The following is a 21,198-nucleotide window of genomic DNA, read 5'->3' on the forward strand; positions in this document are numbered from 1 at the left end:
CCAAGAACTGTTCCCTTCATGTGTTTGCATCCATCCATGGGAGTCAAGCAGGTAAGGGGCTGCTTTTCAGGTAAGGCACAAAACAATATTCAATGATAAAATTAAGACTAGGAATCAGATCTCCTGTCCCACCGGAAGTCTCCCACCACACACTTCTTTTTCTTCACTGTCTCTGCTGGGGCCTCTCCAGACTCTATTGGTACGTGTAGTTTGGCGTCACCTCTAGTCAGCTCTTAATTATTCTGAGGTGGGTGACTACTCTGGCAATGAATCAGGCCTTCTCAAATCTGTTCTAAGCCTTGGACCTACTGCACTGCTTTTTCTTACCTCCTATTGGAGAAAAGGTAGGAGAGAGGAAAATCAGGGCTTGCATCAATCCTTCTCCAATCTCACTATGTATGGGCAGTTCTGGTAACAATGAGGAAGGAAACTGAAAACCTTAGCTAAAGGGAAATTTCTGGATGATTGAGTTTGATTCAGTGCCATTTTAGACCGTCACCGCTATTACAGGAACAGTCTGGCTTCTGTGGCATTGAAGGAAAGCTGAAACTTTGTGAGGGATGACAGAGAAGCTATGACACACTGTGACTGAACTCATTCACACATCCACCCAAGTTAGGTGCTTTCTCTCAAAACCAACAATTACACTCTAATTGGTTAGTTTATTTCAAAGAGATAATAAGAGAAAGATGATTGTATAAATTGTATAAATTGCTCATCTTTGCTAAGCCATACAATATTTAGATAGTATCTTTCTTTTTTAAGTAGGAATCTTAATAGATGCAGCATGGTATTATTGCTAAATCTTTTCACGTATTCAGGCTGTTTTAGATTTAAAAAATGAAATGCTGACTTGATTTAAAATTTATGATCTCTCAGGAATATGGATGCCTCCAAACCAATTTCCAAACAGGAATAATCAAAGCACGCTTGACAAACTGATCACTTAAGATGACTGAACTTGCTATTGTTGTTCAGTTGCTATGTCATGTCCAACTCTTCGCAATCCCATGGACTGCAGCATGCCACTCTCCTCTGTCCTCAGCTGTCTCCTGAACTCAGTGGATCATTATTCAGTTTTACCATCCTCAAAAGGCAGGGATGAAGATTTGCTAAATTCCCAAGTCTGTTGGGATAGTTGCTTCTCTGCCAGAGTTCTATCAGAAGGGGTTCTTGAAGAGAATATTTAGAGGAGGAGATTAGAAGACAGGTCTTCTGAATTTGATTTTGTTTCTAAGATTTATGTAGCTGCCATTGGCATATCCCTTTATTTTTCTACATTTCAGCGTATCAATTTCTAAAACCCAGTTGTATGTTTTCCTATCCAGCAGAGGGAACTGTTAAAATGAGGTATATAAGGAAGCTGCAGACCTTCTCTTGGTATACCCAGTGACCTTCCATTGGTAATGCTTCACACTGCGATAGAGAATTAAAACCGAGGAACGACAGGGGATGAAAAGACTGTGCGGAAGGAAGTGAGAGGGGTTCATGATACTGGCCGATTTCCCCCACACCCCAGGTAATTTATTAGCTTCTATAGTCAAATCATTTTGTTTTTTCCCCTAGAACTACTGTACCTGCCTGATCTCACACAGAGTGTAAACTCCACTCTCACATTGGGCCTGACCCAACTAACTCCTTTTAAGTGGAGGTAAGCTTTTATAACTGTATCAGTTCCTCCAGGCTACTGAGTGAGCCATGATGCTTCCTGACTGTATGAGCCTGGAAAAGAACTCCCACAAAGTTGGTGAAGAGAAGGGGGGAGATCCATCACACTGGGTACAAAGCCATAAGGGTCTGAATTAACATGGGAATAACGGGAATGGAAAAAAAAGAGAATCTAGATCTGAATATTTGGCATTCATACAGTCTTCTATTCCATAGACTGCATACAAAGATAAAGAAACTAAAGTATCTGCCATCATAAAACAGTCTTAAATGTTGTCTTAAGAAAAAATCTACACGGGATGAATCTGAATTTCTTGTTTACTGCGTATACTTAGAAATTGTTTGCAGTCATAAAATTGAACTCTTTAGCTTAAGGAGGTACATAGTTATTTGTCATCAAAGTCAGGATTTGAAATAGGGTTTCTTGGTCCAGTACTTTTTTTCAATCATGTCTTTAATATGCCCGTAAAATTGGTAGATGGGAGTTTGGAGGCTGCCACTAGGTGGAGCAATACTTCTGGAGAGGGCTCCCAAGCAGGACTCTCTAGGAAATGTGACAAGGCAAAGAAAAGGGCTTGCTGGAGATTGAGGTTTACTTTAATCTATTTAGTCTGGCATCTAGAGAGAGAGAGAGACTCCTGGGGAAAAAACATTTTCTTTGTATTTCAGGCATCTACTCTATTAATTTAACTTAATTTGTTGGTAGCTGATTTCTGTCAGCTTGCATTTAGGTTTCAGATTTGACAGACCTGTTTTAGAATGCACAGGCACAGAAACATAGTGTTGCTTTCCAAACAAAACCAGAAAGATTTCTCTGGGGCTGTTTTGGAATTTGTGGAATTACAGGACGAGGGGACATGGAATAGGGCATAATTAAGACCTACATAGCAAATGGCACTGTAGCCATATTAAGTATATTACTACTCATTGCTTTCCTTCCACACCTACATTCCCTTTTGGTTTACTGGGCTAAAACTTATTGCTTAATTTCTTTGCCCATTATTTTTTAGCTAGGAAATGAAAGAGCAGTTTTGCTTTTTTTGGTGACCTTTACTTGTAAAGGTGACAGCTTGCCTTCTCAAGCATTCTACAAATTAAAGACCACCTGAGAGAGTACAAAGAATTGTTTCAGTTACACCAGCCTTCATTGTCCAGATGAGTAGGTTATGGACAAAGTGCTCCTGGGGCAATCCTACCAAGCACAAGCTGCTTGAGGTGGAGTTCTCTCCTCTGCATTTGCAAGGAGGTTTCTCTGGGTGTCTTGAGGACAGGTCTAGAAATCTTGTACATGGGGCGGTATCATGATGCCTTCAAAATCCTTGGCTCAGTGGGGACACCACTGTATGTAACTGCCCACTTCTCAAAGTCATGTCCACTACCAACCATGTGAAACTGCAGTGGGGGGAAAGGATTCCCAACTACAGTCAAGAGACATGGACTCAGGTGGTAGTCTTGGGCAAGTGCTTCAGCTCTGTGAGCCTCTATGTTCCTTTTGCATATTGAGCAGAATACCTCAGAGAGATCTTGTGAGGATCAAATAAAGGAGAGAGCTTACAACTTCTGAAGAACTATTTCTAAGAGGTAGTTTCTCACTATTTTCTAAGTAAAAAGGCATCAGCTTAAGCATCAGATACATCTAATAAATTGATAATTTTTAATGGTACAGGTAGGGGTAATCTACATTTCTATCTTGAAATTCCTCCTTGGAATTTCCAGTTGTCAGAGAAAAATTTCAAGCTCTAGACACAGAAATACTCATTTGCTACATGGACTATGATGTACCATCTCAAGACTCTCATTCTAACAAATCATTCTTCAACCCCTTTTCTCAACTAGAACTTGGAAATTATAGGGACATCCTTTCTCTTTAGAATAGTGTTGTCTTCTTCTTTTGAAACTTATCTGTCCCACATTCTAGCACAAACTTCTCTTTCCATTCAATATGGCCTCGTTGACTCTCCTTGTCATTAGTTTTGAGCAGTGTTCATTTTCTTCCTCCTCCTGTTGATTCTTTCAAATTCTCCCCATCCCTAAAGAACAAGTGCTAGTTCAACCTTCTGTGTTTCCACAGTCCACAAGAATCCCTTCTCCTCTTGACGTTACAGAGTTGTTTTACCTTGTACTATGAAGTCCTTTCACTCTACCACATCTCATCCCTTCAGTTAGATTGTAAACAAATACCTCAAAAGTTGTGGTACATATACACACTAGAATATTATTCAGGCATAAAAATGAATGCATTTGACTCAGTTCTAGTGAGGTGGATGAACCTAGAACCTATTATACAGAATGAAGTAGGTCAGAAAGACAAAGAAAAATATCATATATTAATGCATACATATGCAATCTAGAAAGATGGTGCTGATAAACCTATCTGTAGGGCAGCAATGGAGATAGAGACACGAAGAATAGACTTGTGGACACAGGGTGAAATGGAGAGGATGGCACAAATTGAGATAGCAGCATTGGAACATACACACTACCATATGCAAAATTAGATTGCCAGTGGAAATTTACTGTATGATGTAGGGAGCTCGAATGTGGTATCCCGTGACAACCTAGAGGGGTAGGATGGGGTGGGAGGTGGGAGGGAGGTTCTAGAGGAAGGGGACATACATGTACCTATGGCTGATTCATGTGGATATATGGTAGAAACCAACACAATACCATAAAGCAATTTTCCTCCAACTAAAAATAAATAAAAAGTACTTCAAGGACTGCTATTCATAGTTCTCACTTCAGTATTCAGTGTAGTGCTGACATGCTAAATAAATGGGGATTCCCAGCTGGTAAAGAATCTGCCTGGCAATGCAGGAGATGCAAGAGACCTGGGTTTGATCCCTGGTCGAGAAGATCCCCTGGAGTTGGAAATGGCAACCCACTCTAGTATTCTTGCCTAGAAAATTCAATGGACAGAAGAGCCTGGCATGCTACAGTCCATGGGTTTGCAGAGTCTAACGGAACTGAGCATGCACACACAATGAATAGGTATTTAATAAACACGTGTTTGTGCTGTGCTGAGTTGCTCAGCCATGTCTGACTCTTTGCAACCCCATGGACTGTAGCCCGCCAGGCTCCTCTGTCTATGGGGATTCTCCAGGCAAGAATACTGCAGTGGGTTGCCATGCTCTCCTCCAGGGGATCTTCCCAACCCATGGATCGAACCCAGGTCTCCCTCATGGAAGGTGGATTCTTTACTATCTGAGCCACCAGGGAAGCCAAAACACTTGTTTAGTGACCTTCCAAGCAGTGGAGCTGAAAAATGACCATTTTGACAATATAGTACAGTGGATAAGAGCACAGACTCCAGAGCCACAGGGAGTGGGCCCCAGACCCCAGCTGTCCCACTCAGTAGCTCTGTAACCTGGCACAAGTAATTTGCTTCTGACTGGCAGAGGTTTCTCACCCACAGAATGAAGAGCATTACTGCACCAACTGAGGGGTGTTGTGAATACTCTGTTGAGTCCAGGTATTTCAAAAACATAGAAAAGTATGTGACAAGTAGTAAATACTAGGAAAGTGCAGGTTATTATTAATATTTAGTGGTTGTTTTTTATATTACCAAGAAAATAAAATCTGACAGACTTTATTTTCCTGGGCTCCAAAATCACTGAGGATGGTGACCACAACCATAAAATTAAAAGACGCTTGCCCCTTGGAATGAAAGCTATGACAAACCTAGTGTACTAAAAAGCAGACACATCACTTTGCTGACAGAGATCCATACAGTCAACGCTATGGTTTTCCTAGTAGTCATACGGATGTTAGAACTGGACCATAAAGAAGGCTAAGTGCCAAGGAATTGATGTTTTCGCATTGTGGTGCTTGAGAAGCGTCTTGAGAGCCCCTTGGACAGCAAGAAGATAAAACCAGTCAATCCTAAAGGAAATCAACCCTGACTGTTCATTAGAAAATTGACTACCTGATGTGAAGTGCTGACTCATTGGAAAAGACCCTGATGGTGGAAAAGGTTGAAGACCAAAGGAGATGGGAGTGACAGGGGATGAGATAGATGAGGTAGCATCACTGACTCAGTGGACATGAATCTGAGCAAACTGCAGAGGACCGTGGAAGACAGAGCAGCCTGATGTGCTACAGTCCATGACGTCACAGAGTCAGACGCAACTAAGCGACTGAACAACGTTACCATCACCATCATCATTCACTCTTCATGTCTGAACCTATGTAATCTGGATGTTGTGATGAGCTGCTTTGACATGCGTAAATGACTGAAAAAGGAACAGTTTTCAAGAAAAAAACACATAAATCAGGGCCACGGGGGAAGAGGTAAGGGGTTTGTTGTGTGAGAGAGCAGGGCGTGGGCCACAGTGTGTTTATCTTGGTGGAAGCCCTGGGGGTGGGAAAGACAAGCAGAGGCCTGAGGCCACATGGCACACTTGGTTGGCAACAGCCTCAATTCTATTCTTGACTCAGGAATCTCGGAATAAAGACAACTAGTTATTTCCATAACTGTTTTAACACTATTAACCAGATACTGATATTTTAGAACACTTTAAAAAATGCCAGAATTCTGCAATTGCAAAATAAATATGAGTCAAAGAATAAGAATTGGGGAAAAGTGAGCTTAGAAGCAGTTAAAGAATATTGTGCAAAGAATATCAGCTCACAACTCCAAGGAGGAGGTGTTGAGGTCTTTGCCTTACCCTGAAATGCAGACTTTTTTTCTGCTTAGGGATTCCTAAGATTAGGATAATCAAATCTACCACAAAGGAAGAGTGGGAGCAGGTATTTAGTAGACAGGTGTACAAGCTTCATACAATTTCGTCCATGTTACTGGTCTGACATTATCGTATTTTAGAGAGGACACAAAAGCTCTGAGAAGTAACTTGCTCAGTTGGTGCAGGGAACTGGGAATGGGGAATGACCTTTGACCTTAAAAAAACTGACTCTATTCAAACATCCACTGGGGCCTAGTAAGAAGGCATGTGGTTTGGCTTTGTTTTTGGTTGAGCGTAATATATGCCAATGTTTCTCAGGGACATGGACAATCACTAATAAGAATATTCTGGATTTTAAATAGCTGGAAGGCATGCGGTTTGGCCTCATTTTTGTTGGGGGGTAATTTGTGCCAAGGTTTGTCGTTACTCAGGGAAATGGACAATTGCTAACAAGAATTTTCTAGGTTTTAAGTAGCTTGAAGCTAGAGGACAGAAAGAATATTGTGAGAAGACATCTTCTGCAAGAATGTTTTTCTGAAACCAAAAATTATAGCAGCCCAGATACTTGCAAGGGAGAGTTTTATTTTGTACAGACATTTTGGGGAACAGACTTGAGGTTCATGAAGAGTTTTGTATCACCATTTGGCAAGGGAAACTTTTTTTTTAAACCTTGGCTGCTTTTAATTTAATTGCCAACTAAAAGTTACTTAATGCTGGAAGCTCCATGACTGCCCCAGGTGGAAGGATAGAAAGTATTTTTGGAATGGGAAAGGTCAACTGACCACACATTCTTAACTCTGTCCTAATACTTTCTGCCTAACCCTTCAGCTTCTTTCTCTTCAGAAATTCATAGTCTTGAATTTGCTAATATGAGTAGTTCTATCTTCCTGCCAGGTAATTCATTTCAAACTGCAGACCTCTGCATGAAACAACTGACTGGATTTCCTATTTACCTTGAATAGAGATCATCAAACTGTAGCCAACTATCACCTGCTTTTGTAAATAAAGTTTTATTGGCACTCGGCCACAGCAGATTAAGAATCTTTGGCTGCTTTATGCTCCATTGGCAGAACTGAATAGTTGAGACAGTCAGGATAGCCTGCAAAGCTAAAATGTTTGCTGTTTGGCCCTTTGCAAGAAAAGTTTGCTGACACCAACCTAGAACACGGAAGCACTTTCACTTCTGGTTTGTTTCGGTGTCTTCCTCATTTATACTGTTAACCACTTTTTCAGAAATGCTATTTGCTAGGACCACTTTTCTAGGAAGAATAAATTAACTGTTAGGGGGATCTTTTGAGACTCTCCAGCCTTTCAGAGAGTAGACAGTGACTGTCTGTCACTAATTGTCTTGTGCCCTCTAATGTTCTCTGATTCATGCTGGTCACTTCTGTGACCTTGCACTAATCTTTTTTTTTGGCTAAGCTTTATCTATTTACTGAGATGGCTCTTTTTTCTCTGACTTGCTTTTCTTATACTTTTCAACTGGGAAAAACATTTGTCATCTCCATTTCCTTTGGTCCTATAAAGGAAACAAGCCAAACCAAATTGAAACTGGTTTCTTCTTCCCTCACTATCTGCCCAGCCTCCAGTTTTTATATTATCTACAAACTTAGAGACTGCATTTCATGTGCTTATGACTTTCACATATAGCATTATTCACAAGTGTGGTTCTGAAATTGACCCCGGAGGCATTTTCCATCTGATTCTCTCTTCCATTTGAAGAAGTTTCCATCTGTGGATACTCTGTGTTGCCCGAGCTAAAGCCTTCCAAATACTCCTTAATTCATCTTCTATTCAACACCACTTTGGAACACTGTCCAGAGCTTTCTGGGAAGTATAAACATTTAGAGCATACATATTTCTCTATCCTACCAGATCAAAAACATCAGAAAAAACTGTCCGTAGACTATAAGCACACTCTCTTGTTGTCTGGATATAGGCTGACAATTCTCCATCACACTGTGTTTTCCTAGACACCTTTCTAGTGCTGGTCTTCCAACAACTGCCCAGGGGTTCCTCAAAGTAAGAGTAATGCTCCTGATTTTGTGGCATCCTGGAAGATGGTGTGTGGTACACTGGCCTCGTCTCTAAGGAACAATGATTATACTATCAAATGTGTATCCACTGTGTGCCAGGCATACTACAGATAATATTTCTCTTCTTTACTCCTTCGCTTTTCTTCAGGGTGGTTATCATCATTTTAACTAATGAGAAAACAAGGGTTCAGAGCTGTTAGACTCCTGTGGTTATTAAGTGGCAGAACTAAGATGCTATGATTCTAGCCTTCCTGTTCGCTACCATTGTGGGCTGTCCTCAGGGTTAACTGCTCTACCATTAGCTTGCTCCTCCTGACCAAAGGGATGGGTGGAGTGAGGTGGGTGCACCCAGACCCACAACAGAAAGAGAGCAGGGACTTGCTTAGGGATCAAAAGGCAGAAACTCTTTGGCATTAGCCTGTTCCCTAGGGCTCCATATAGATGGAATGGCACCTGTGAGATGTTTCTCCATCCCTAAGAAGGAGAGAAGAAGGGGACAACAGAGGATGAGAAGGCTGGATGGCATCACCGACTCGATGGGCATGAGTTTGAGCAAGCTCCAGGAGTTGGTGATGGACAGGGGAGCCTAGCACGCTGCAGTCCATGGGGTCGCAAAGAGTCGGACGCGATCGAGCGACTGAACTGAAGAAGGAATCAGTATTTTCTCCCAAGTCTCTAGTTTCATATTTGTGTTTATGTTCCTCTGCATGCCTCTGAAAGGTCACATGACCTTTGGGAAAGTCTTGTTTAAATGCTTTAAGACTTCTATCAGCTGAGCTGTGAGGAGTATGTGACTATAGGTTCACTCTTAGACGAAAGGTGTTGGGTAGGAAGTGGGGGCTTCTCTGCCAGTGTGGGACTATCAACAGTATGTAGATCTTTCTCAGAGGAAAAGATCGATCTTCATGCAGCCTTCCTTCCCAGTTTGGTAAGCCAGCTCCCTGTGGCAATTTGGGAGAGTCTGAATATCCTTACAGGTATTGCTTCTGGAGTTGGATTCAGATGGAGGAATACTGGACATATATTTGTCCATAATGACATAAGCCTCCTGGTATTAGATGTGGGGCAGAGTTACAAGATTTTTCAGCTATCATGCCCCATCTCCAAATACAAATTCAGCTTCTGCCTGAATCTCAACTCAAAATGTGGTGTAGAATAGAAAGGCCGGGGTAGTGTTCAGTATTTATCAGAATGACTGAAAAGCAAGAAACGGTTCAGCTTCATCTTGTTTGTGGTCGAGGTAATCTAAACACATACATGCACAGGCTGTCAATGCTGTAAACTTACATGATTAGAGATACAAACACAGATGTGACAATAATAATGTTTACTGAGTGCCTATTATGTGCCGAGCACTGTGCATATTTACAGCTGGGTGTGTATATGCAAAAGGAGAGCGACTGAGAGAAGAAAGTCTTTCCCTGAAACAGACATACCACAATAAAAACAAAAGCGTCACAAATTGGAAGCCAGCTGGCTAGAGGATAGAATGCTGGATTATGCTAAGTTCAGCTGACCCCAGTGGCTTCTTTCTAAAATAGGGGCAAGCCCATGTATTCAACTAAGGTTAAAATCAGTACAAAGAAACAGGATCCTTGGGGCCAGACTGAATCTAACAATCTCTGTGCTTCAATTTTAATATTTGTAAAATTGGAAGAGTAACCTGAAAGGGTTATTCTAGGAATAAATGGGGCGGGGGGGTTCCCTGGTAGCTCAGTGGTAAGGAATCCACCTGCCAAGGCAAGAGATGCGGGTTCAGTCCCTGGGTCGGGAAGATCCCCTGGAGAAGGAAATGGTTATCCACTCTAGTATTCTTGCCCGGGTGATCCCATGGACAGAGGAGCCTGGTGGGCTATAGTCTATAGTGTTGCAAAGAGTTAGACACGACTTAGCAACTAAATAACAACAACAAAATAAATGGACATCTATAAAACACTGAGAACATCTTGTAGCTCAAAGCAAGTGCTCAAAAACTGTTAGCAATGATGCCCATGATGAGGAGGATTTCTCCATTGGCCTGGATGTGATGGGCGATTAAGGCACCACAAGATATTGACTCTTACTCACTTCTAGTGGCTGGAAGTTCCCAGACAAACTCATAAACAGCAAGTAACTGGGTATCATGGAAGGGCAGAGCTCAGTGGGCTGAAGTGAGGGGTCTGGTAAGAGATGAAGGAAGAAAGGTAGGCAGACGTCAGATGATAAAGGACACTGTATATCATGCTAGGGCATTTGGAAATTACCCTCAAATGCTGGCAGGCCAAGGGAAAAATTTTAAGCCTGGGAGCATCACGGATGACTTTGCTAGAAAGATGCTCTGGCAGTAGCATGTCAATGATACAGGGCAGAAGTGAGAATCCATTTACTATAAAGGGACATAGAGCAAATACTTTGGGCTTTCGGGGCCACCTATGGTCTCTGTTGTACATTCCAATTTTTATTTGTCTTTAATAATCCTTTTAAAATACAAAAGCCATTCCTTTCATAATTCTTTAAGTTACCTGGGTTCAAACCCCAGCTCCACCACTTATTAAGTGAGGGATCTTAAGCAAGTTAATTAAGTAGCTCTGGGCTCAATTTCAATGACTCTTTTAATAATCCTTTAAAAACCATTCTTAATAAGCCCTTTAAAAAATGTAAAGCCACCGGCTGGAATTTGCCAATCCCTGGTCTTGAGAAGGCAAATATAGAGTTAGGAGGCTGCTGCAACCATTGAGAGCTGGCATGCAAGCCAAGGACAGGCAGTGAGAACGGAGACCAGTGGAGGGTGAAAGAGCCACTGAAGAACTGGAACATCTGGAGATACAGGCAGACCGCATTTTATTGCACTTCACTTTCTTGTGCTTCAGAGATATTACTTTTTTTTTTTTTAATAAATTGAAGGTTTGTGGCAACTCTGCATGAAACAAGCCTATTGGTACTATTTTTCCATGTTTGTTTTCTTTTCCTTAGTATCTGATGGCTTCTATTGAACATTTAAAAAACTTTTTATGTTGTTTTGGGGTATACAATGGAAGTAACAAATAGATTCAGGGGATTAGATCTGTAGACAGAGTGCCTGAAGAACTATAGACGGAGGTTTGTAACACTGTATGGGAGATGATGACCAAAACATCCCGAAGAAAAAGAAATGCAAGAAGGCACAATGGTTGTCTGGGGAGGCCTTACAAATAGCCGAGAAGAGAAACAAAAGGGAAAGGAGAAAGGGAAAGATATACACAACTGAATGCAGAGTTCCAAAGAACAGCAAGGAGCGATAAGAAAGCCTTAAGTGAACAATGCAAAGAAATAGGGGAAAAAATAGAATGGGAAAGACTAGCCATCTTTTCAAGAAAATGAGAGATACCAAGGGAACATTTCATGCGAAGATGGGCACAATAAAGGACAGAAAAGATATGGACCTGACAGAAGCAGAAGATACTAAGAAGAGGTGGCAAGAACACAGAACTATACAAAAAAGGTCTTCATGAACCAGATAACCATGATGGCGTGGTCACTCCCCTAGAGTCAGACACCCTGCTGTGTAAAGTCAAGTGGGCCTTAGGAAACACTATTATGAACAAACTGAGGGGAGGTGATGGAATTCCAGCTGAGCTATTTAAAACCCTAAAAGATGATGCTGTGAAAGTGCTGTACTCAATATGCCATCAAATTTGGAATACTCAGCAGTGGCCACAGGACTGGAAAAGGTCAGTGTTCATTCCAATATCAAAGAAAGGGCAAGGTTCAAACTACCACAAAAATGCCCTCATCTCACAAGCTAGCAAAGTAATGCTCAAAATCCTCCAAGCCAGGCTTCTACAGTATGTGAACCATGAAATTCCAGATGTTCAAGCCAGATTTAGAAAAAGCAGAGGAACCAGAGATCAAACTGCCAACATCCAGAGGGATGGGAAGGGGTGGGAGATGGGAGGGAGGTTCAAAAGGGAGGGGATATATGTATACCTATGGCTGATTCATGTTGGGGTTTGACAAAAAACAGCAAAATTCTGTAAAGCAATTATCCTTCAATTAAAAAATAAATTAATTTAAAAAAAGTTGCCAACATCCACTGGATCACCAGAAAAACAACTGCTTCTATTTCATTGACTACACAAAAGCCTTTGACTGTGTGGATCACAACAAACTATGGAAAATACTTGAAGAGATGGGAATACCAGACTACCTTACCTACCTCCTGAGAAACCTGTATGCAGGTCAAGAAGTGACAGTTAGAACTGGACATGGAACAACAGACTGGTTCCAAATAGGGAAAGGAGTACGTCAAGGCTGTATATTGTCACCCTGCTTATTCAACTTATATGCAGAGTATATCAGGAGAAATGCCAGGGTGGATGAATCATAGCTGGAATCAAGACTGTCAAGAGAAATATCAATAACCTCAGATATGCAGCTGACACCACCCTAATGGCAGAAAGTGAAGAGGAACTAAAGAGCCTCTTGATGAATGTAAAAGAAGAGAGTGAAAACGCTGGCTTAAAATTCAATATTCCAAAAATGAAGACCAAGGCATCCAGTCCTATTACTTCATGCACATACATGGGGAAACAACGGAAACAGTGGCAGATTTTATTTTGGGGGGCACCAAAATCACTGCAGTGACTACAGCCATGAAATTAAAAGACCACTTGCTCCCTGGAAGAAAGGCTGTGACAAACCTAGACAATGTATTACAAAGCAGAGATTTCACTTTGCCGACAAAGATCAGTATAGTCAGAGAATGGATGCTTTTGAACTTTCTGAAGACTTTGATGCTTTCTGAAGACTTTTGAGAGTTCCTTGGACAGTAAGGAGATCAAAGCAGTCAATCCTAAAGGAAATCAACCTTGAATATTCATTGGAAGGACTGATGCTGAAGCTCCAATACATTGGCCATCTGATACAGAGTCGACTCACTGGAAAAGACCCTAATGCTGGGCAAGAATGAAGGCAGGAGGAGACAGGGAGGACAGAGGATGAGATAGTTGGATGACATCACTGACTCAGTGAACATAAGTTTGAGCAAACTCCAGGAGATAGTGAAGGACAGGGAAGCCTGGTGTGTTGCAGTCCATGAAGTTTCAGAGTCAGACATGCCTTAGTGACTAAACAACCATAGTTAGATTAAGAATGTTGTTATAGTTTCGGGTGAACAGCAAAGAGACTCAGCCAGACATATACATGTATCCGTTCTACACCAAACTCCCCTCATATCCAGGTACTATTTTTCTAATAGCATTTGCTCACTTCACATCTCTGTGTCATATTTTGGTAGTTTTTGCAATATTTCAAAGTTGTTCGTCATTATTATATTTGTTATGCTGATCCGTGATTGGTGATCTTTGATGTTACTACTGTGACTCTGTGAGGGCTCAGATATTAGCAAGAAAATATTTTTAGATTAAGGAATACAGATTGGTTTTTATGACATAATGCTATTGCACTCTACAGTGTAGTATAAACATAACTTTTATATATTCTGGGAAACAAAAAATTATTGATTAGCTTTATTGTGATATTGGCTTTATTGTGATCTGGAGCTGAACCTGCAATATCTCTGCGGCATACCTATATTTTGGCTTAGAAAGCTGGATGGCTGGAGGTATTCTTTACTGAGATAAGGACTGAGGAGTTTAGTTTTAGAGATATTGTGCATGTATGTGCAGTCACTTCAGTCTGTGTCCAACTCTTTGTGACCCCATGGGCTGTAGCCCACCAGGCTCCTCTGTCTATGGGATTCTCCCGGCAGGAATACTGGAGTGGGTTGCTATGCCCTCCTCCAGGGGATCTTCCCAACCCAGGGATCGAATCCACATCCTGCATTGGCAGGTAGGTTCTTTTCCACTAGCGCCACCTGGGAAGCCCTTAGAGATACTGAGTTGACCTTTTGGGGGGCATCTGGGTTAGGATGTCTAGCAGACGATTTTACATCTGAATCAGAAGAAAGATGTACTCTGTGCTAGATACAGGAGAATCAGCATACAGAGGAGTCCTGGAGCCATGGGATCACTAGTGTATACAGAGTGAGACTTCTAAGCGGGTAGCTAATAGGCGGGTAGAGAAGGAAGAATCCCAAAGATGCTCAGATAGAATAAGCAGAGAGGTAGGAAGCAAGCCAAGTGCATGTGGTTTCTAAAGTAGTAAGAGAGTATCTCTAGAAAGAAGGTTTCAGCCTGTGTAGAATGTTGTTGAGAGCTCAGATTAGATAAGGCATGTTTTGTGAGACAACTTTCTTCTTTTGAACGATCGAGAAATAAGCTTTTTGTGGGGGAGGAGGCTTTATACAAGAGTGTATGTTCTATGTTACATGTGGCCTCAGCAAGGTGGGCAAACAGAAGAGAACTCCATCATGAATTGTGTGGAAATATCAGGTAAGGATTTTAAAAATGCATAATTAACAACCTTGGTGGGGGACCCAAGATAGCCTTCAATATGTGAAATATTTCCAGGTTATAAATTAGCTACTTGAGAGTGATAATATTAATGTTTTCAAACCACTGGAGTGTAGTATGCTCTAGTAGCCCTCCAGTATATCTCAGTTTCTGGAGAGCAGGGACATTTCCTTACTTATGATCTCATTCAGGGACAACTGCAAAGGGCCCCCTGATAGCTCCCCAGCTTCTGCTCATGCTTGTCTATAATCTACTCACCACAAAGTAGCCAGTGTGGGTCAATAAAAATGGAAATCATATCATTTTACTTTCCTGATTAATAGCCTCTAAAATCTCCCTGTGGTGCTCAGATTGAAACCCCAACTTCTCATCCAGGTCTCTGGTTGCCCCCATGGCATCCCATATCACTTCTACCTTCAGCCTGCCACACTCCAGCCCAATGACCTTCTTTTTGAGTTCTTTCAATACAATACACTCATCTTCCCTTTGGGAGTTTTGCGCTGCTTCTCCCTTGCCCAGGCAGGTTCTTAATTCTGATGTTCTATTGCTGGACCCTGGTTATCATTCAGCTCTCGGCTTTCAGGTCCCCTCTTCAGAATAACTCACCTACTGAGGTCACCAGATCATTCTTTCTCAAAGCCCTGTTTCATTTCCTGCCCAGCACTCATCACTATCTGATATTTTTCTTGTGTCCTTTTCTGTGTTTCGAGTCTTCCTTCACACTCACTCATTAATTCACTCACTATTTAGTACCTGTTTAGTGCCAGGTAGAAAGTGAAGAGGAACTCAAAAGCCTCTTGATGAAAGTGAAAGAGGAGAGTGAGAAGGTTGGCTTGAAGCTCAACATTCAGAAAACAAAGATCATGGCATCTGGTCCCATCACTTCATGGGAAATAGATGGGGAAACAGTGGAAACAGTGGCTGACTTTATTTTTTTTGGGCTCCAAAATCACTGCGGATGCTGACTGCAGCCATGAAATTAAAAGACGCTTACTCCTTGGAAGGAAAGTTATGACCAACCTAGACAGCATATTAAAAAGCAGAGACATTACTTTGCCAACCAAGGTCCGTCTAGTCAAGGCTATGGTTTTTCCCGTGGTCACGTATGGATGTGAGAGTTGGACTGTGAAGAAAGCTGATCGCAGAAGAATTGATGCTTTTGAACTGTGGTGTTGGAGAAGACTCTTGAGAGTCCCTTGGACTGCAAGGAGATCCAACCAGTCCATCCTAAAGGAGATCAGTCCTGGGTGTTCATTGGAAGGACTGATGCTAAAGCTGAAACTGCAATACTTTGGCCACCTCATGCGACGCGTTGACTCACTGGAAAAGACTCCGATGCTGGGAGGGATTGGGGGCGGGAGGAGAAGGGGACGACGGAGAATGAGATGGCTGGATGGCATCACCGCCTCGATGGACACGAGTTTAAGTGAACTCCGGGAGTTGGTGATGGACAGGGAGGCCTGGCGTGCTGTGATTCATGGGGTCGCAAAGAGTCAGACATGACTGAGCGACTGAACTGAACTGAACTCTTTCCAGCACTGGGGACACAGCAGTAAAGAAAATTTCTACCATTATGGGCAGGAAATCAACACATCCATACACAATATGTCAGAGGATGATAAAATTCTGTGAGTAAAATAGAGTTAAAAGGTCAGAGAATGATAAGGAGTGATCTTTTAGACAGAATGAGCAGGCAAGATCTTTCTGACGTGTGTCATTTGAGCAGATATCTAAATGCACATGAAGTGCAAGAGAACACAGACTTGCGTTTCATTCACCACAACGTTCTCAGCAAGTAGGTGCGTCTCTGGTATATGACAGATAGATTAATACTTATGAGATAAAGAAATATGCCTTCCTTTTACTTAGCATTTACACCCTGCATTTACTTCTCTGGTTTCCAAACTAGACTTTGAGTTGCCTTTACAGGGAATGAGCCTCTCTTCCCTCCATCCCTCATATCTAACATGGGGTCTGGTTCAGAGTAAGCATGGGAACGTATGTGAAATAAAGGAAGAAGCAGGAATTAGGAAGAACCAGGATGTTTTAATACACTGAGGGACATCCTATAAATGATTGCTTAAGAAGTTGACATGTGCTTCTAAGAATGAGGTGAATTCCTTTTAACTAGTAAGTTATACACCTGATGAGATGCAGTAGTATCTGAATTGTTAGTGATTCTTTCTGAAAGCCAGTTTCTTTTAAGTCAAGCTTTGGCATATTTAAAAGTCAAGACATAAAAGTCTTCAGTCACTTTCTTGGTGGCTCAGGCTATTCGGAGTGTACTTGAATATATCTGCAAAGTCCTTCAGACCAATAGCCAGCTGAAGTTTGCAGACTTTCAGAAAGATGGATTTGGGTACTAAGCAAAAACAGACTAACTGAACTATAACACCGAGCATTTCAGCACTTCTCTGTTTAAAAATAAATGAGCATTTCTGAACCGCTACCAGACACAGGGATGATGACAAGCAATGAAATCCAACACAAAAGAGGTCACCAAGAGCCACAGCAGAGCAGTCCCAACGGCAGTCTGTGCCTCCTGTGTGTTCTGTGCAGATGCAACCATTTTATTTTCTCAAACAGCAATTGGAAAACTGCATAAAACACTAAGCTCCAGCCATATTTCTTACTGGCTAGCCAAGCAAAATGGAAAAATTATGATGTCAAGGATCAGAAACGGAAATCTCTTATTTTTCCCTACTGCATGCCATTAACTTGCATTAGAAAGTTCTGTTAAGGCTAGATCTGGAAAAAATATCTTGATAGTGGCAAAAACTGCAATACTGTTTGCTCATGACCCCCATGTGGTTTTTTTTCCCTTCTTTTTAATGTGGACCATTTTTTTAAAGTCTTTATTGAATTTGTTACAACATTGCTTCCATTTTATGCTTTGTTTTGTTGGCCACAAGGCATGTGGGATCTTGGCTCCCCAACCAGGGATCGAACCCACACACCCTGCGTTGGAAAGAGAAGTCTCAATCAGTGGAAGCACATTCCTTAAGCACAGATAAGTCCCTGTGCTTTCCTTCTTAATGTTATCCCCTGTTCCCACCAATGACCTGGTGCTCATGAGCTAGAACTTGCTCTCTTCTGTGCTAGGCCTACAACTTTTCATCTTTAGCAACTGGCTGCCATGTTTCTTTTTTTAGCAAGATTTTGTTGACTCTTCATCTTAAAGCCATTAGACTCCCTAATGCCCATTAAGGTAAAAATTAAAAGGCAAAAGTAGTATTTTAAGAATTATTGATGTCCTTGAAATTATTAGACCAAAAAATTATTCATTGATCAAAGAAGTACTTGGAAAACACTGCATGCTATACATGTTGGAATGCTTATAGGAGTTGAAAATGGAAAAACCAAAGTAATTTCCCTTGAGGGTTAGTTAAATACATTCAAGACCAGTAATCAGTGGTTTAAAAAGACGATATGGACCTCTACATACTATTCTGAAATGTCTCCTAGACATGTTGTTGAATAGAAATTAAGTCAAATTTGTACACATAACATTGCATTAAAAACCCACAAATCTTATGTGTATATGTGACATATATAATACAGTAAAATATATAAAAATTCCAAATGGGTATATACTGAATTATTAAGACTGACAGCCTCTGGGGAATAGAATTGGGGGCATGAAAGAGATCTGCATTTTTACTTTATAGATTCAGGTATTATTTGAATTGTTTTATAGCCTTTTCATTACTTTTATAAAAAAAGCAAAAATCAAATACTATATTAAAAAACAGAAGTAAAGTCCAGCAGTAAGTATATATGTTTAACTTTAAGCGAGCATATCCCAAACTCATGTGATCAATGAACCTCTGTCTGTGAACCACTCGAAAGATAACTTGTAGGACAAATTTCAAAGTAACATGCTCAAGGCTCTCCCCACTCTCCATCAACATATGGGTTTTAACCTTCTGTGACCTTCTATCAAGGAATGAAGAGGGTAGATCAGAGATGATTTGCTACAACCTCCCTCACTTTTCAAATGAAGGGACTAAAGCCATGGAAAGCAAAGGGCCTTGGCAAGACCAGCCCAAAGACCTCAGTCTTTCTAATTCCTCCCACATTTTTCCTGTAGTCACCAGTGACCAAGATGAGGCATGATCCTTGAATTGCATAAACACCAGCACTCAGGAAGTTGTTGGGACTCCTGAGTAAGCCATGGCCTCAATAGTCTCCCTGCGGTTCCAGGCAGAACAGAGTACTGATCATCCCCTTCCCCATCTCAGTGGCCTGTGTCATTGTACACCGTTTAGGAGGAAGCAGTCACTATTCAAATGAAGGGACCCTGGAAAAGGCTAGGAGAAAATAGCAGGGGTCTTGAGGCAACTTGGTAACCAGAGTCAAATATAGGAGATGCATGAAAACATGAACTTAGTCACTCACAACAGCATGAGCTTGTGTTGGGCCAAACTGGATTTGAATTTATTCTCTTGATTCTGCCTTTTACTAGCTATTTAACAGGCGTCAGCTTCCTTAACTACTGTGAACCTTGGTTTCCTCGTCTCTGAAATAGGTCTATCAGCTCGTATGTTATACCTGGCGGTGGACATTAAGAGATGATGGCTGTAGAAGTTGCTGTCATGGGGATACAGTGGCTGGAGTTAGTCATAGTCAAGAAATGCTAATTCCCATCTTTTCCCTCACACAGCCAACTGCTATTCCCTTTGATCCCAATAGCACCAGTTCCGGGCAACAGGCCGAGAAGATATGAATAAAACAGGAACTGACTGGCTGATGGCAGGCATGGCACGATTTGGGCAAAATAGCTGTGACAGGTGCAATGATAGAGGCCGTTCCAGTGCACCACCCACCTGGGCACCATGGTACAACTTTCAATCAGCACCCATCCTTCTGGGGGTCTGATGCTGGAGCTGCTCCCTGAGACCCAATGACCTCAGTGGGATTTACTGAAATTTTAGCCTAACCCACAAACTCCTTACAAAGATTTCTGGAAAGAACTGCAGGGATCATAGCAGAGAAGCTGATCAAGGAAGGTCTATGCTGGGGAGGATCAAGAAGCAAACAAGAGGAGAGGTTACCATTATAGGCTCTCAAAACAAACTGTCTGCATTCAATCCTTGTCTTCAGTGCTTCTGTGTGGGTCCAACATCTGTGCCTTACCTTTTTTATTACTGATGTTGTAACAATAATGGTACTTATGTCATAAGGCTTTTTTTTTTTAAGATTAAACCAGATAATACCTTTAAAGCATTGAGCAGAGTGTCACAGAAAAAAAAGCTTAGTATTGTTATTAAAGCTGTTTGATCTATAAGGGCTCAGGTTGAGAAGCAATATTGTCGACATTTCAAAAACATAAAAGGTGTAGGCAGGATGGACAAAGTCATGTTTGTTCATCAAGTTTCGGAAGAGCAGACAGATCTATTCTTTGGAATCCAATAAACTTGATATTAAATCCTTAATCAGGCCTTTCCTAAAGTGTGACCTGAGGTGAGCTGCTGAACCTCAATTTCTTATGTGAAACTGGAAGATAATGTCAATCTAGTGGTTTGACTATCAGAAGAACAAATGTAGTGACATATAAATAAACCTGGCACACTGCCTGACATAATATATCCTGCCTTCTTTCCTTCCTTACTCATAAGCAGGCCAGTGAAGAGGATTAACTGAACAATAGTATTTAAAAGGACATTTAGTGAAAAGAGCATGCTTCATGAACTCAGTGAAGATAATAAGTTAGAATGAGGACTCCAAAGCACAGACCTTAAAACTCCTCTCTCATCCATAGACTATGATTCTTCCACTGGCTGCTTTTATTATCTCTGTCACATATCTTGGCTCTGCCACCTAATAAATGTGATCTTTAGTAAGTTTCTAGGCTTGGTTTCCTCTTCTGTCAGTTCAGTTCAGTCGCTCAGTCGTGTCCGACTCTTTGCGACCCCATGAATCACAGCACGCCAGGCCTCCCTGTCCATCACCAACTCCCGGAGTTCACTCAAACTCATGTCCATCGAGTTGGTGATGCCATCCAGCCATCTCATTCTCTGTCGTCCCTTTCTCCTCCTGCCCTCAATCCCTCCCAGCATCAGAGTCTTTTCCAGTGAGTCAACTCTTTGCATGAGGTGGCCAAAGTATTAGTTTCAGCTTTAGCATCAGTCCTTCCAATGACCACCCAGGACTTATCTCCTTTAGGATGGACTGCTTGGACCTCCTTGCAGTCCAAGGGACTCTCAAGAGTCTTCTCCAGCACCACAGTTAGTGTGGATAAAAATTATACTACCTCTTAGGGCTGCTGTTAGAATTCAGTGAGATAAAGCACACAGCATTTACACCTGCCTGGAAGACAGTTACTGCTCAGTCAATGCCAGTTTTATTTGTTGTCAGGGCTGGACAAGGCTGTTTATAAAGATTACAGAGGAGGTACGTAGGAAGCAAGACATGGTTTTGGCACTCAGGTAGTACTAAAAAAAT

The 21,198-nt window shown here is 41.6% G+C and overlaps 1 protein-coding gene across 1 annotated transcript in view; it reads right to left on the reverse strand.

Moving 5' to 3' along the window:
• ADAMTSL1 (ADAMTS like 1) overlaps positions 1-21,198 on the reverse strand; it is a 529,587-nt gene that overhangs the window by 131,936 nt on the left and 376,453 nt on the right. The window lies entirely within an intron of this gene.

This window comes from Moschus berezovskii, chromosome 7, assembly GCF_049115385.1.
Source record: "Moschus berezovskii isolate FMDL1 chromosome 7, NW_MosBer_1.0, whole genome shotgun sequence".
NCBI classification, from domain to species: Eukaryota; Metazoa; Chordata; class Mammalia; order Artiodactyla; family Moschidae; genus Moschus; species Moschus berezovskii.